The sequence below is a fragment of the Acanthopagrus latus genome, chromosome 11 (assembly GCF_904848185.1).
Source record: "Acanthopagrus latus isolate v.2019 chromosome 11, fAcaLat1.1, whole genome shotgun sequence".
NCBI classification, from domain to species: Eukaryota; Metazoa; Chordata; class Actinopteri; order Spariformes; family Sparidae; genus Acanthopagrus; species Acanthopagrus latus.
This window is the reverse complement of record NC_051049.1, coordinates 20,405,713-20,420,228: the sequence shown is the minus strand read 5'-3', so window position 1 is coordinate 20,420,228 and position 14,516 is coordinate 20,405,713. Positions and strand designations below refer to the sequence as shown.

Genomic DNA, 14,516 nt, shown 5'->3' with positions numbered 1-14,516 from the left:
AAGTGAGAGATCGCGCATAGAGGGGAGAATCAGTACCCGATCTGTTCAGTGTTAATGTAACAGTGTGCATCTATTATGACCATAAAGGGTTAAATATCTTCCCTCTTAATGCAAATTGTGTGGCTCCTGCGTTTGCGTCATTGTGGTTTTATAGCTGGCTGTAGGGCCAGCTGGGTCAAATACTGCTGCTGCTGCTGCTCGCAGAGGAATACACTAAGAAAAATGACAAGCTTGGCAATTGATTTTAATTTGCATGAAGAGTTATCCAGTTGTTTTACAGGATTAGCAGATCAGTGTATAATTATTAGTACTTGTTATAATCTGAACAATATCATTATTCTAAACTTTCTTTTGCTTTTCATGATTGTGTCATTTTCCACACCTGCTATGCTGGCATAAAAGAAGCGGAACTGAATGGTGAAAACAGAAAATAATCAAAGTCATTCAGAAAATATAGAAGTAAAAGACCAAAAAAGTCAGCAGTTACAATCACAGTCAAAAGTTTACATATACTCTTGTGTGTATGTAATGTAAATCATGGCAGTCTTTGGTTCCAATTACTTCTACAGCTCTAATTTATCTGTGATGAATGAGAGGAATACAATTAAACTACTTCACTACTTGTCACAAAAACATTCATGAAGTTTGGTTCAAAGCTGAATTTATCACAGGTACAAAAATGTGACCAAATCTTCTGGCTCAAATATACACATACAATATTTCTAATATTTGGTTAGATATCCCTCTGCCATTTCCACCTAAATTAGATGCTTTCTATAGCCATCCACAAGCGTCTGGCAGACCTCTGGTTGAGTTTTTAACCACTCCTCGACAGAGGCACAGTCCACATGTTCTCGAGGCCAATCCAAAAGCTCAGTTCAGTTCTGACTCTGACCAATTTTCCCTCAGCAGCAGATGACAGTTTGGGTTTTTCTTCCTGATCATGGTAGTGACACAACTGTGCCGTGCACTTTATACTTACAATCAGCTGTTTGCACAGTAGATCTTGGGACCTGTAACTGCCTTGAAATTGCTCCAAGCTACTTTCTGTTGTAGTGTTTGTGGCTGAGTCTTGTGGGTGTATTAAACAAGCCCTATCAAAATGAGCAGCAAATTTGGTCACATTTCAGAAGACCCATAATAAAGTAACTTAATGAATGTTTTGTGACAAAGTTCTTTGTGTTCCCCTCATTCAATCACAGAAAAATGAGAGCTGTAGAAATAATTGGAACTGAAAACCGCCATGTAGTAAACTTTCTTTTCAAGCGTACATAAACTTTTGACCGCAACTGTATACTTGTCACTTTTCGTTGTTGCTATGGTGGCTTTCAGGGAAAAGGTAACACGATGCCCCCCGTGGGTCCCCTGAGGCCACATTAACCTTGTAAGTGAAGCAAGTAAATCAGTCTCGTGGTGGATACATGCGGCTATTTATATCCCCCCTGTGCCAATTAGAGGAGAGATGATGAAGTGGCTGAGGGTGCAGAGAAACACCACTGACAGTCTGTTTAAGGATCCTCAGCGAGTCCTCATTGTGCTCGCGAAAATGATGAAAGAACAGGTGGATGCAGCTGGCAGGGTGTTGGGGACACAAGGCACCACTTTCAGGCTGTAACCAGAGCGCTGGCAACGTCTGCCGAGACGGTCAGACAGATGGTTATAACTGAAGTCATCTTTAGCTTAAACTGTGCTGTTCATGTAGTCACAATCTACGTAGTATGGTTGAAAATATGCAAGCAGCTGCTGGGCAATCTGGCCATAAATTAATAATGCAAAATTGTAATGTTATATCAGTGTACTGAATATATTTTAACATTTTGAAATCCCCTCAAAAGCATTTGATAAATACGAGGACTGTGGACCAAATACCTTGACAATGCATTTGCACCTATATCGAAGAGATGACATTTGGTACTTTCGCAAAATATTAACAAATCATTTTTGATGAATAATCATCAATAATGTGGATATAATGACAAAATATGTAGAGGCAAGTGTTAGAACAAGTAGAACTGGCAGGTCCATAAAATGACACAATTTTACTGATATACAGCCTTTAGAACCAGCAAAAGACAACACTTAAGTCATATCACTACATAAAAATATCCAAAACCTAAGACAACATGTAGTCTCATATGACAATATAATATCAATATATTGTTCTTAAGTAACATCAGCGCCCCTTTATGCCTTGAGACAGATCCATGACCAACAACAGTGAATAATCGTCTCAGTTGCTCACTCCATAAAAAAGTGGGGTATAAAAAGCTCTTAACTGAGAGACAGAATGAGGAATGAGTGTTTTTACTTAAAGTGACCAATCTCACAGTAGTTTCTGTTTCTGTTTCCCTTTTCTCCAGCTCTTCCACAGCTGTGTGACTAAGCCCTTTGGTTATATTACTCTAAAACTTAATAAAGAATTTGTTGCTCTCACGCACCCTTCCTGAATCATAGAGGTCTGCAGCACATGGGAACAATTCTTTGGCTTGCATGAGTGTGTGCGTCTTTCACTCATTATTCTTTCGTAACGCCATTCCTTCCAGTAATCTCGTGTACAGTACTTCAGAACATTTATAGTTAATGACAAGCACACTAAGGTCGTCTACAGGGCTCAAACTTTGGTCAGCTTGTGTAACAACATATTCTCTAAGCACTGGACAACTCCACCATCACAAATAATAGTTTTAATGGTTTTCAAAAGTATTACATCACATAAAAAAGGCTGGTGTTGCCTGCAGCATTATCCTGGAGGCTCCGGTTTGTCAAGTCACATTTATTTGTCTAAGCCTCAAGTTTGTCCAAGAGGATTTAACAAAACTGTACGGCACTACCAACTTTATGACTCAACTTTGGTGATTCTTTGACGTAAATCGACAAACACACAAATGATGATGGGATGAATAATGAATGGTTCCATTTAAAAATGTAACTATGTTACTTATGATTCATGAATGTTTCAAGAAAATCATTCAAGCCACAAACAATGTTACTAAGATTAATTTTTGTATTCATGATAATCTATTGAAAAAATATATGGAAAACCATTACAGCAAGGAACATACATGTGGATCAACGAAGAGAGTCTGGTGTTTGTGAATAACTAGGACAACAAAGCTGTATACACGACCATGGTAGTGGTCAACACTCGGGGCTTTTTAATGACTTAGTGTCTGCTAACTATGGAAAGCTCTTTCTGTTTTGAATTTGAAAAAAAATAATAACGATGACAAAGAGACACACAAATGGCACAGGCTACCTCTTACACATATTCACATAACCTTAGGTTATTGCACCGACTGTTTCTATAGAGTAGATCCCGATTTCTCTTTTAATGCAACTTCTGTTAATTTCTGTTTTCTACATGTTTCTGAAATGTAGCTCAGCTTTTCACTCTCTGTACATGTGCCATTCTTTTTTCTCTTTAGCTGCCACAGCATTCAGATCGAGAGATCATACAGGCAAGTACAACAGCCTGGTCTGGTCTGGCTGCTCAGAGGAGAGGAGTAACTGTTTCAAACAAACCTCAGTAAGAGTTGTGATTGAAGACATCATGGACTGGATTTTGGGCAAACTGGTCAATCCTCACAGGAAAGGAGCCTCTGAGCCACTGGAAGTGGTGAGTTTCATGGTGGCATAATCTGGGTTCTGAGTGGAAATCAAAAAGGAGATTTTAAATTAAAAGTAAAAAGTAATAGAGCTGTTGCAGGGCAGAAACAGGTGGTATCCTTTACAACTGCCTGCGCCAGCCATTTAAAAAGTAGATCATTAAATTAGGAGGCCTGAATGTACCTGTTTTTTTTTATAATAATATTGAATGATCTTACTACAATTATGTTGAATCTGACAGACAGATGGTGCCTCCTCAACAAACTAAGTAGGGTGTGTGTTTATGTGTGTATTAAGTGCGTGCGTGCGTAAGCGAGTGAGTGAGTACATGTGCCGAGTGAGAACAAAAACATCGAGAGAGAGAAAGAGAGAGAGAGAGAGACAGACAGACAGACAGACAGACAGACAGACAGACAGGAGATGCAGCGATTTGGGATTTTGACAGGGTTTTTCCGCTCACATCCTCTCTGTCGATCAGGTTGCCATGGCAACTCTGCTAGAGTTGAATACTGAGACACATTCTCCAGACGTTTCTCTGTGGGATAATCTCCACTGCTACATGCAGACAATGTCTTGTACAGCAGGTACTGACACAGATGAACTCAAACACACAGATTCATGCTGCCATAGTTCATAACTGCAAATAGAGATTACAACTCAATATACTTGAATACACCACTGCTGCAGTCCAGGTGCCAGTTTGAAAAAATAGCAGCCTTGTGGGTAGTTGTTGGGCACAGGTGCAACGATTACTCGATCAGCTGTCAACTATTAAATGAATCACCAACTATTTTGATGCTTGATTAACTGGTTTGACGAGCTTCATTTATGACAGTAAACTGAACATCTTTGAGCAATGGACAAAACAATACAGGACTTGAGCTTTGGGAATCCCTTATCAACATTTCTCACTATTTTGGGACATTTTAGATACCAAACAACTAATTGACATATTGAGAAAAACGTACAGATTAATTGACAATGAAAACGATCATTAGTTGGACTTCTAGTTCAGTTTATTTTAGGGCTGCACAATTAATCAGGATATTCATGAAATTACTATATGGTGCAATGTCCAAATCGCATGAGCTTAGTTAAAGTTCAAATGCAGGACAGAACAGCGACTGATAGAAGTACTGTGGTGCTGCAGAAATGCCCTGGCATACAAATCTTATTCTTCTGATGTAAGAAAACATGACGTCATGATTATATTTTGTTGTTTTCGGTGTAAGGGAAATTGTGATGCAAAAAAAAACAACAAAAAATGAAACAAAAAACCACCATTCCCACTACATAAGAATGATAATGCACTTGTAATATCTGTCAAAATAACCGCAATATGATTTTTTACCATATTGTGCAGCTCTATACATACATCATTTATATTCATTATCTATGTAGATAAAATCAACTGAGTATAACACTAAAAAGATAAATGAATAATAGGGTTTCTACAAGGCCATTTTTGTTGTTTGGGAAAATATGGTGAGCAGGTTTGCCAACAGGCCCAGCGGGTCACCTGTCCCTCTGCGCGCACACACGCGTACACACACATTAATTGCCTCTAGGCGTGGTCAAACACGCGCGCTAGGCGCACCGACCAAAACACTACCTGTAGGTGGATACGCACCATCCGCGACATACTGCAGAGGTACTTATCAAATCAAATAACCTTCTCCACACACTCGTGAAAGAAGAGGATGATCACGCGGATCAGGTACAGTCTGCATGCTGTCAGGCCAAGTTTGGTCTCATAGTCAGAGGCTGATACTTCATTTGGGAAAAATCCAATGCGGGTGTGCAGGGAGAGAGAGAGAGAGAGAGAGAGAGAGAGAGAGAGAGAGAGAGAGAGAGAGAGAGAGAGAGAGAGAGAGAGAGAGAGAGACGCCGCTGTTATGCAATAGTATTGAGCCGCACGTCAAAGTGTTGTGGGAATTACTTTCCGGTGCTGATGCTGAGATTAATTATTAACCAGGGGGCTGGGCAGGTCTATGAATCAGTAAAACACGTGGCGTTTAAAACTCAACTCAGCTGTCGTGATTCGCCCTGTGTGAGTAAAATATATTACCCCGCACCACAGTACATGGGCCTACGACTTACGTAACGTGGTTTAAAAATGGTTGTCTGTCCTGCTTGGGTAAAACTTACATGATAGAGCGCGGCTTGCCTGCATGTAGACACTGTTTAGCACTAGTCTGCATCATCGTTAACATTTGAGACGTTGACATTGACGGTCAGCTTCACGTTAGCTTAGCTTTAGCCTCATTAGTTTGCTCAATACAGCTTAAATACCAGCGTCACAGATAATATGACCGCACTTACCGCTGTTTGAATCATTTTCAGATTCCCACCAAGCTTCTATCCTGTTTTGCACACTAATTATACATAAACTACATGGTAAAGAAGATTTCCCGATTCTTCTCAAACGATAAACAGGCCAAAAGTTTATGGCCTGGTAGTGACACACTCCACTTTGGTAGCTTTGTCATAAATGTCTTTAAATATGTTAAAGAAACATGCAGGAAATATGTGACAGATATAAAAAAAACCTGTGCCAATCATTATGCGAAAAAGAATCAAGTTAACAATTTTGTTATCTATACACTAGCCTGATGATTAAACGTTCAGTTATCTTAACAGAGAGGCTAACGTTAACTGTCTCACTTCCGTCGACCATCTTTAATCGGCTGAACGGAACTGTGCTAAGTTTGGAAAGGAGTTGACAATTGTACAGGTGACAGACTCTTTCTTTTCACGTGAGTAGAGGGATACTTTGAAGAATCAACAGGTTATCCAAATGGCAGTAAGCACTGCATACTTTTGGTCAAATGTACACATCATTGCAATAGGTTTTGCTAACATAATGCTAGCTAACGTTTTAATAAAAGAGACAAATTGGTGCCCAAATGAATTTAGCTTAAACTGGATTATCTCATTTTACGGCACTGTGCACTCTGTTAAGATATGGGAATAAACAAGACAGGTGGGACTTTTTCTGTGTGGTAGATGATACAACCATGATGGTAAATTAAATCACTTCCCAGATATTCTTTTTTAGTAAAATGCACTTCCCTCAGAGCTGGCCTGTGTATTTTTGGATAGAGTTCTTGTAACCATGGAGACCCTGTGCAGAACAGCTTGCATCCTAGAAATGAAACAGGAAAGTGAACATTTCCTTGGCAAGTGAGCTCATCCTTTATCATGCTGAGGATCTTGTCTGAGTAACTGAACAGAAAATGCCGGTAAACCCCAAATCTCTGGTGTGTAGGGCCGCTGCCACTCTATCTGAATTCATGAGTCAGAGCTGTAGTACAAGCTCACACGGATGACGTGAACACCTTGATGCAGTTTCCTGATATATTTTTCCCATCACTTTTTACCAGGATCTCTCATTCCAGGTTCACTGAAGTGCAATGATTAAATGTTGACATATGTTACCCAACTATAACTGTTAAAACATTATAACTCTAGTAGAAAGGTAAGTGTTTGTAATTGACCTCTTGAGTATTTTGCACTTGCCAGGTTGCCAACATGGCAAGACATATTGTTGTGGATCCTGCTAAGTGTGTCAATACAAGTAACAGGTCCTTATTGAAAATAGTTTCTCCCATCATGGATTTAAATTGTACAACACGGGTTTTTGATTAGTCCTCAAAGTTTTTATGAAAGTTAAGGGAGTGCTTTTGGGGATACAAGCCACTGTAGTCCTCACACAGTTGGATCCTGAAACGAGGACCTGAAATCATAGAGCCCCTGACAATGCTATAATCACAATGGATTGTAGTTGAAGCTTATTACGCAATGTTTCTGTCCAGCATGTGAAAACAAGGTCCCGAGAAAGGAGCAGAAAGAGGAGAGGGGGACAAAAGACTGATTTGCCTTTGACGTCTGAAACGGTTGAGTAATGATGTTTTGACGTAATTTACTCCAGTAACAACTACAGTCAATTCATCCTGGTTGATTGGCCAAACTCACTGCATCATTAAGTCTGGCACGACTGAAAAATAATTAGCCTTTGTTGAGGAAATTAATGATCAGCTTGATTAATTACACCAAGTATGTTTTGTAGGAGCGGTGGCATTGATGCCTGGGGATGTTTGCATCAAAATATCAGAGGCCAGACTATATGACATCAGCTTGTGGGGATATTTGTTTCCAATCAAACTGTTTCCGTTTGTTGTCATTAATTTAGTTAGTTAAACTGAACAGGTTTTGTTGCATGTGATGTTTCACATGGAGCTACACCTGAGTTCTGGGTCTGGCCTCCATTCCAGCACTTCGTGTGTCAGTGGTTCTCCTGGCATAGACCAGTCACAGTCAGAGTACTACAGTTTGAGTCATTTAGCACTTGCTTGTTTACTCTATCACACGTTTTAAGTTACTTTTAATTGTGTTGATGGCAGTAAATGAGTTTTGCACAACTTTATATTTATTAAAACAAATTAAATATCATAGCAATTTTTGAAGTTAAGAGTTCCCTCTCTAATAATGAACTTCAGTGATAATGCAGGGGAATAAACCTTAGTCCTCTGTCTGGAAAGATATGAAACTCTATGAAGTTAATAGCAGGCTTCGGTCAACTGATAAAAGTGTCAGAGTTAGTGTTTTAATCCTTGACCAATCCTGTGAGACAGCAAGAGAAACAGTTGTCTTTAAACAAAAGCTCATGCAGATGTGAGGCATAGCTCTGGGCTTGTGAGTATTGTACTGGGACAGCTATAACATCCTAGAGGCTTACTGCCTACTAAGTGTGAGTGTTGAAGCAGAATGAGTTCAAGTAGAGGTTCGTGATATGTGGGAAAAACTGTGGGGGGGAGAAGGGATTGCCAAGCTTGAGAATGATGAGTGAGGAATGAGGTTTCAGTTAGTAGGTGGATTTTTGCCTGGGAATTCAGCCTGGGAAAGTTTCTCTGTTTCCTGTGTTGAGCTGTGAACGACCTCAAATACATGGGCTTTACCCATGAAGTCAGCACTGGCCCTGTATCACACGACTGCAGCACAGCAGACACTTTTTGGAAAGTTATTGGAAAACATGAGCAAGTGCTGACCTGTTTAGAACTGTTAAAATAGAGTAGCAGAACATGAAATTTTGGTTCTTCTTTGGAAATTTTCTTCATTTTAGTTTGCAAGAGAAAAAAGCAGTTGAGATGCAAGGTCAAACAAATGAATCTCTTACCAAATACTGATTGATTTTGGTATTCACAAGTTAATGAAACACATCATGAGTAAAGTAGTGTGCAGGCAAAGTAAATGAGCAACATCCAGACACACAAAAACGACTTCTGTCAGTAACTTTAAGCAAGGTATTGAGTGTAATAGGCTTTTTGTGTATAATGTCCTTGTGCCCTGAATCTACCCCGAATGTTTCAGCAAATAGAAATACAAATAGAAGTAAAAATGTACTCTCAGCTGACTTGCATGGATGAACAGAGAAAGCGTTGTTGTTGTTGTTGTTGTTGTTGTTGGAGAAGGAGTGAGTCATTCGTGCTGTTGCTGATGCTCCATGGGGGAAGCCTCACAGTACATTTGGTAGTGTGGAGTGTCAGTCATTCAGGCCTGTCTGGATGACTGGGATAACACTGATCATTTGTCCCATTAACACATCAGCTGTGTCATAATTTGAGAGTTTTCTAAATACATTAATCATTTTTAAAAAGTCATGTTGCTCATGTAGCCCGTCCGCCAGTTATCTGGTCATTCAATCATTTTTTAGAACCATGGATGCTTTATCCTGTTCATTAATGTTGTTGCCAATTCGTGGAGTGGTTTTAAAACTATTTATAAGATCTATATAGCTAAAGGTAAGATGGTAAGATTATATTTGTATGTACTTGTTAAGACTAATCAGGTTCGTGTGTGTGTGTGTGTGCGTGCTGCAGATCACAAATGGACTTTGCTGTGAAACAGTAGCTGACTAAGAAGACTTAAAGGAAAAGGACAGAGCTTCTGGGACTACAAATCAGCTCATATCAGAGTTAGATTTTTCAAATTGAGGTAAGTGGGATTTACCAGGATTTGTGTTTGGGGAGTTTAGAAAGCTGCATTAGAGGTGCCGTATTGTAGTCATGCATCTGTCAGTATCACAAAGGCTTCTTATTCTGAGAGTTTTTACCGGAAGTGTGTGAGGGATTTGGGTGTGCGTGGGTGAGCTGCAGCATTCAGTGAGCGAACATATGCTTTCTTATGTGACACTCAGGAGATGTGCGAAACATGTCAACGATGAGTAAGAAAGAGCAAGGCATGCTGTGCCTTCTGGGTAGAAGTGTTGTGTTTACATGCACACGCTTGTGTGTGTTTTGATATAGATCTGTTGGTATTAATCTGCTGTTGCATTTTAGCAAAGACTCCACTCCAGCACGATGGAAAGGCCTTCAGTGTGCCAGCTCCATATTTTTGTTTGTATGTGTGTTTGTATATGTATGCATGTGTGGTGATACCCCACAAACGTGTGCGCAAAGTATGTCCACATTACACCTCATAGTACACCTCAAACAAGCACAGACCATAATGACTCTTTGCACAACGCTACAAGGAGTTCAAAGCAGAACATTGACTGGTAAAGTCTATCACAGATATACAATAATCTCCTTAAACATTCTTTTGAAAATATGTCAATTTGGGGGGTTAGATTTGAAGTAGTCTTTAATGATTCGTAATATTAAAATTGACAATAAACTTAATTCTCTAAAATGACAGCACTGAAATAGTAAACTTTCTTGGGAATTTAATTATTATGAATATTGCAAGCATCATCATTTGCAGTATAGTGTCTAGAAAATTAATTTTCACATACACCAATACTGATACTGAACTGTGATAGGCAAAATTGGCCAACTGCTATGTTGGTCGGGCTCAACTTTTCACAACAGAATTTGAAGCGTTGTCCCCAAAGGTTTGTCAAAAAATAAATGGGTATTAGTATATATAAAGGAATCAGATTAGGGGGTGATAGATTTCCTGTTTCTCATGTGGCCAGACTTGAGTTTGGACAAAATTAGCACTTTATCACTTTAGGCTTTGGTAATTTTTTAGAGTTAACTGTCAATCAGGTGTTATAAATGAATGAAAAAAGCTAATAAACTTTAAAAGAATTACTGTACAGGATTACCCCTCCACTCTTACCCATTACACACACATACGTAAAACACAGGAAATATTTTGCACTACAGTAGAAGGTTCCTGCTGCGTAACTGGTCCTCTGCCTTTCTGACTCAGGAGGTTTGGTGAATTCTGCAGCCTACATTTGCTAGTTCAAAGGCCAGTAAAGAGAGGGGGAACAGGGATCCCACCATGATCATTTTACATCATGACTTTGAGTCCGCCTCATGTTCTACTATATTATATCAGAGACAGGTTCAGTATTCTCGCTACTCTTCTGTGCTGTCAGAGCAAAACTTAAAAATCCACACTCCTATTTTAAGATGCCTCATGAAGTATGGGTTCAGTTTTACATGCGCCATTGGGGGGCCGATCTGGGTTCCTACCAGTACATCACCATGCGCGCACACACACGCACACACACAACCTATATTAGCAACTTTCCTCGTGGGTGTCCAGCCAAACCAGAGTGAGCCGGTAAGCAAGCGCAGCCAGGTCTTCATCTTTTTGTGTTTGTCCAAAACTAACTCATCAATCAGGTTTTCTGTGAGTATCATTTAGGTCAGTGTCTTCTTATTATTCATTTACCAGCTAAACAAAACCAACCTCTATAATGAATTGAATATCAAGCTGAAATTTATTGAACTTTGAGCTACTAAAATGTTCTGTTTGAATTACACAAAGAAGCTATTAGGGAATATAGAAATCATCCCTGTGCTATTTTTGTCGTCTATGATATACTACTTTGAGACTCCCTGCAGTGAGTTCATCTGGCTCCATTCTGTCATCTCGGCCTGGCTGTCCAAGCAGAGAACCGTACTCTTGGGAGTGGCCTAATTTAAACCTCACCACTGTTTATAGATATAAGCTGATTGTATAGCAAGTATGGGCTCTGTTTATTTAGGCTTTGGCCCTGTGTGCAAATGGTAATTGGTGTGAGTAACAGGGACTTATTGGACTGGTGTTGACATCCTGGAGACCATTAGGGAGACCACAGACCAGACTGGCCCAGTATCAGAAGCATGAGCTCATCTTTTCCATCCTGTGTTGTGAGGCTGGAGGGGAGGACTGGGTTTTCAGAGGGGGCTCTGGATGGGGTTTGGGGTCAAAGAATAGTCCAGGCTGACGGTGCTTATTATTAAACTGGTGCAACGGGACAGGGAGGCAGTGGGAAATGTAGACATACTATAATTTCCCAGTGTCTATACTCTGCAAGTTGATTTTAATTACGGAACTGACACCCTCTAACTTTGTCTTTGGGTGACTGTTGCAAAGTCTGACTGAATATCTTCCAGTGTGTTCAAGTATGCAACCAATTAGTTAGTTACTTGCTAACTAGCTAATTGACAGCCATTGACTGTAAAAACAGTGTACACCACCACCAAGATGTCACCCATAGGGAAGAGTCAGAATGAAGCTCAAAATGGCCATCACCATCTTGCAGTTACCTAACTCTGCCATATTATTTGTCTGATATTTGGATTAAATATTTTGTGTCTAGCTATCAACTCACCCCCAATACAGTCATGTGCCGGCAAATTAGGTTTACATATCAAAACATGTGTTGTACTTTGTTAACGTCACAAGCCAAGTTGATAAAAACCTGGGTGTGCTGCAGTCAATTGCCAAATTTACACATTCCCATTGCACACAAAAGTCAAATCTTAGCAAGTATAAGTGGGACATTTGACCAGTGGAAAAGGGGTATTCGATCCGAGGTGATAAAGACCTGTGTCTACTGCAGAGTCAGTTGACCCGGATGTAAATTGATGTAAACGCGCAGAAGCCTGATCTTCTCTGTAGACCAAGTGATCGACTCTGACAAGCGTATCACCTCAGTGCAACTCGGTTTTGATCTAAATGTAAGACCTGGGTGAACGAGATCGATTCCAAAGTAATATCCACGGCAGCGTCAGACAAAGCAACCCACATTCACCTTTGAGCTGGCAGTCGGCCTCCTCAGCATCATTAAGTAAGTGGGTGCTAATTGCACAGCAAACCTTACCTCTTGTTGTACTGTGTATGTGTTTCAGTGTATGTGTGTCCTTGCCCCCCTTAGCAGGGCAGCTGCAGGGGTAATGACACAGAACAGTATGTCTGTCTGGCAGTCCTAACGGACAGAGGGCATCATGAGTGGCTGGACAGCACGTAGGCACTCGACATGGCACCCTGCCATCACCACGCCTTATCGCCCTGCATGCCTTCCTCTGTCGTTGAGTCGAGTGAGTTGTTTTGGTTTTACTGCACTCACTGCTGCCTAATTGGTGGGTGGGTGTTTGTCTGTGTGAATTTAATGACTGCTGCCTAATCATCATCCCTCATCAGGGCACTTTCGGGGTGGGTTAGATGGAGCAGGGTGGAGGTTTGCAGGGATGTTGCTTCAGCAGTGTGCAGGAAATGGTACAAGGCCTCAGGACATAAGACGTGACAGATGCAACATGAGCACAGGGAAGGCCTAGTGTAGAGATGACGTTTACTAAGAGGCATCATATTGTTGAAACATTGAATGTTGACATACCTCAAGCTTAGGGTAGAGTACTTTTCCTGGTAGGTCAGTGTGAGGGTGCATTAGCTTGATGAAGGACAAAATACAAAAGAAGAAGAAAAAAAATGTGTCCCCTATTGAAACGTATAGTGGAAAATGAAAAAACACAGAAGACAACCATGAATGAGTACATATTTACTGCTATTTGGTGTGTCAGTGTGGGCTAGCTATGAGTGAACATGATGATTTGATAGTAGGAGAAAAGTCACTCTTCTCTCCTCCTGTTGGATTGGTTCACCTCACTGCATTGTCATATGCCACTGGGCTTTCCCCTCTCCTCAGTGCCCTTCTTCTGTAGCACTGAATTAGTGTCATTATCCTGCTCACCTCAGTGAGTGTGGCAAAAAATATAGTACCTTGCTGAATTTTTACATTTTCTGTGTTATTTGAATTATTTGTTGAAGCCTTTAGCTGGCCTGTCTCTTAATCGAGCCTAAAGCTGATTACACACATAAAGGTAAAATGACCAGTTTTTTAATTGGTCTTTGAATGATCAATTGTTTAGTCATTGAATTATGAATAAAAACACATTTCTATTCACTTTTCGCAAAGCCAAAACTGATGTGTACAGTCTAATTATTATTACTACTACTATTACTCTTACTATTTACCATTATATGAAGCAAAGAAGATCAGTAACTCTGCGTGTGAAATCTTCAAAAGGAATAGTATGATCCTTTTTTTTTTTTTTTTTTAGATATTATTCAGGCATCAGAGTTGCCATTAATAATATTTTATTTGTATTTGTCTGATTAGTTAATCAACTAAATTTGCGCAAGATTGCGATATTTTGTCATTAAAGTGAGGATAGAACCAGAACACATTTGATAAATTATCAGCAATTCAGGGCACTGAAGTGGCATTGCCATTCCTCATCCTCCACTCACAGTGGTTTTTCACTTTCCAGATGATAATGGTTTGCTGCTTAATGCAGCTTTCACATCCTACATGTAGCTATGTTCATACAGTGACAGAGTGATGACCCATTTTAATTCGTCTTGCAGTTTTGCTGTTGTTGAATACAGCTTGGGACCTGCAAACAGATGCAGACAAACGTCACTGAAAAATAGCCAGACTAGAGCAACACTGCACCCCACAGGCGAAACCCATGAGCAAAGGTGGAGAGAAAGTAGGTCAGAGGAGGGAGGTACAGGGTGTATGTATGTGGGTGGGGGATCAAGCGAGATATATGCAAGGTAGAGGTTTAGAGAGATGAGAGGTAGGGGTTAGGGTTTTTTTGTCTTTTATTCATTTATTTGCATGAGCT

At 40.1% G+C, this 14,516-nt stretch overlaps 1 protein-coding gene and 1 long non-coding RNA gene across 26 annotated transcripts in view; one reads left to right on the top strand and one right to left on the bottom strand.

Moving 5' to 3' along the window:
- LOC119028520 overlaps window positions 1-6,066 on the bottom strand; it is a 42,239-nt gene extending 36,173 nt beyond the window's left edge. For all 3 annotated transcript variants that reach the window (XR_005077738.1, XR_005077739.1, XR_005077737.1), the window contains exons 1-2: window positions 5,929-6,066; window positions 3,523-3,645 (exon numbers count right to left, since the gene is read on the bottom strand). This is a non-coding gene — a long non-coding RNA (uncharacterized LOC119028520). The remainder of the gene's footprint in view (window positions 1-3,522; window positions 3,646-5,928) is intronic.
- sgip1a (SH3GL interacting endocytic adaptor 1a) overlaps window positions 5,167-14,516 on the top strand; it is a 78,656-nt gene continuing 69,306 nt past the window's right edge. For 7 of the 23 annotated variants that reach the window (XR_005077723.1, XM_037114551.1, XM_037114550.1 and 4 more), the window contains exons 1-2: window positions 5,474-5,656; window positions 9,486-9,600. The gene's annotated coding sequence lies outside the window, so the exon portion shown is untranslated. Of the gene's footprint in view, window positions 5,324-5,472; window positions 5,657-6,222; window positions 6,363-6,827; window positions 6,849-7,479; window positions 7,503-9,485; window positions 9,601-14,516 lie in introns of those variants that run through there. The other 16 variants (XM_037114534.1, XM_037114541.1, XM_037114538.1 and 13 more) reach the window with 10 other exon arrangements.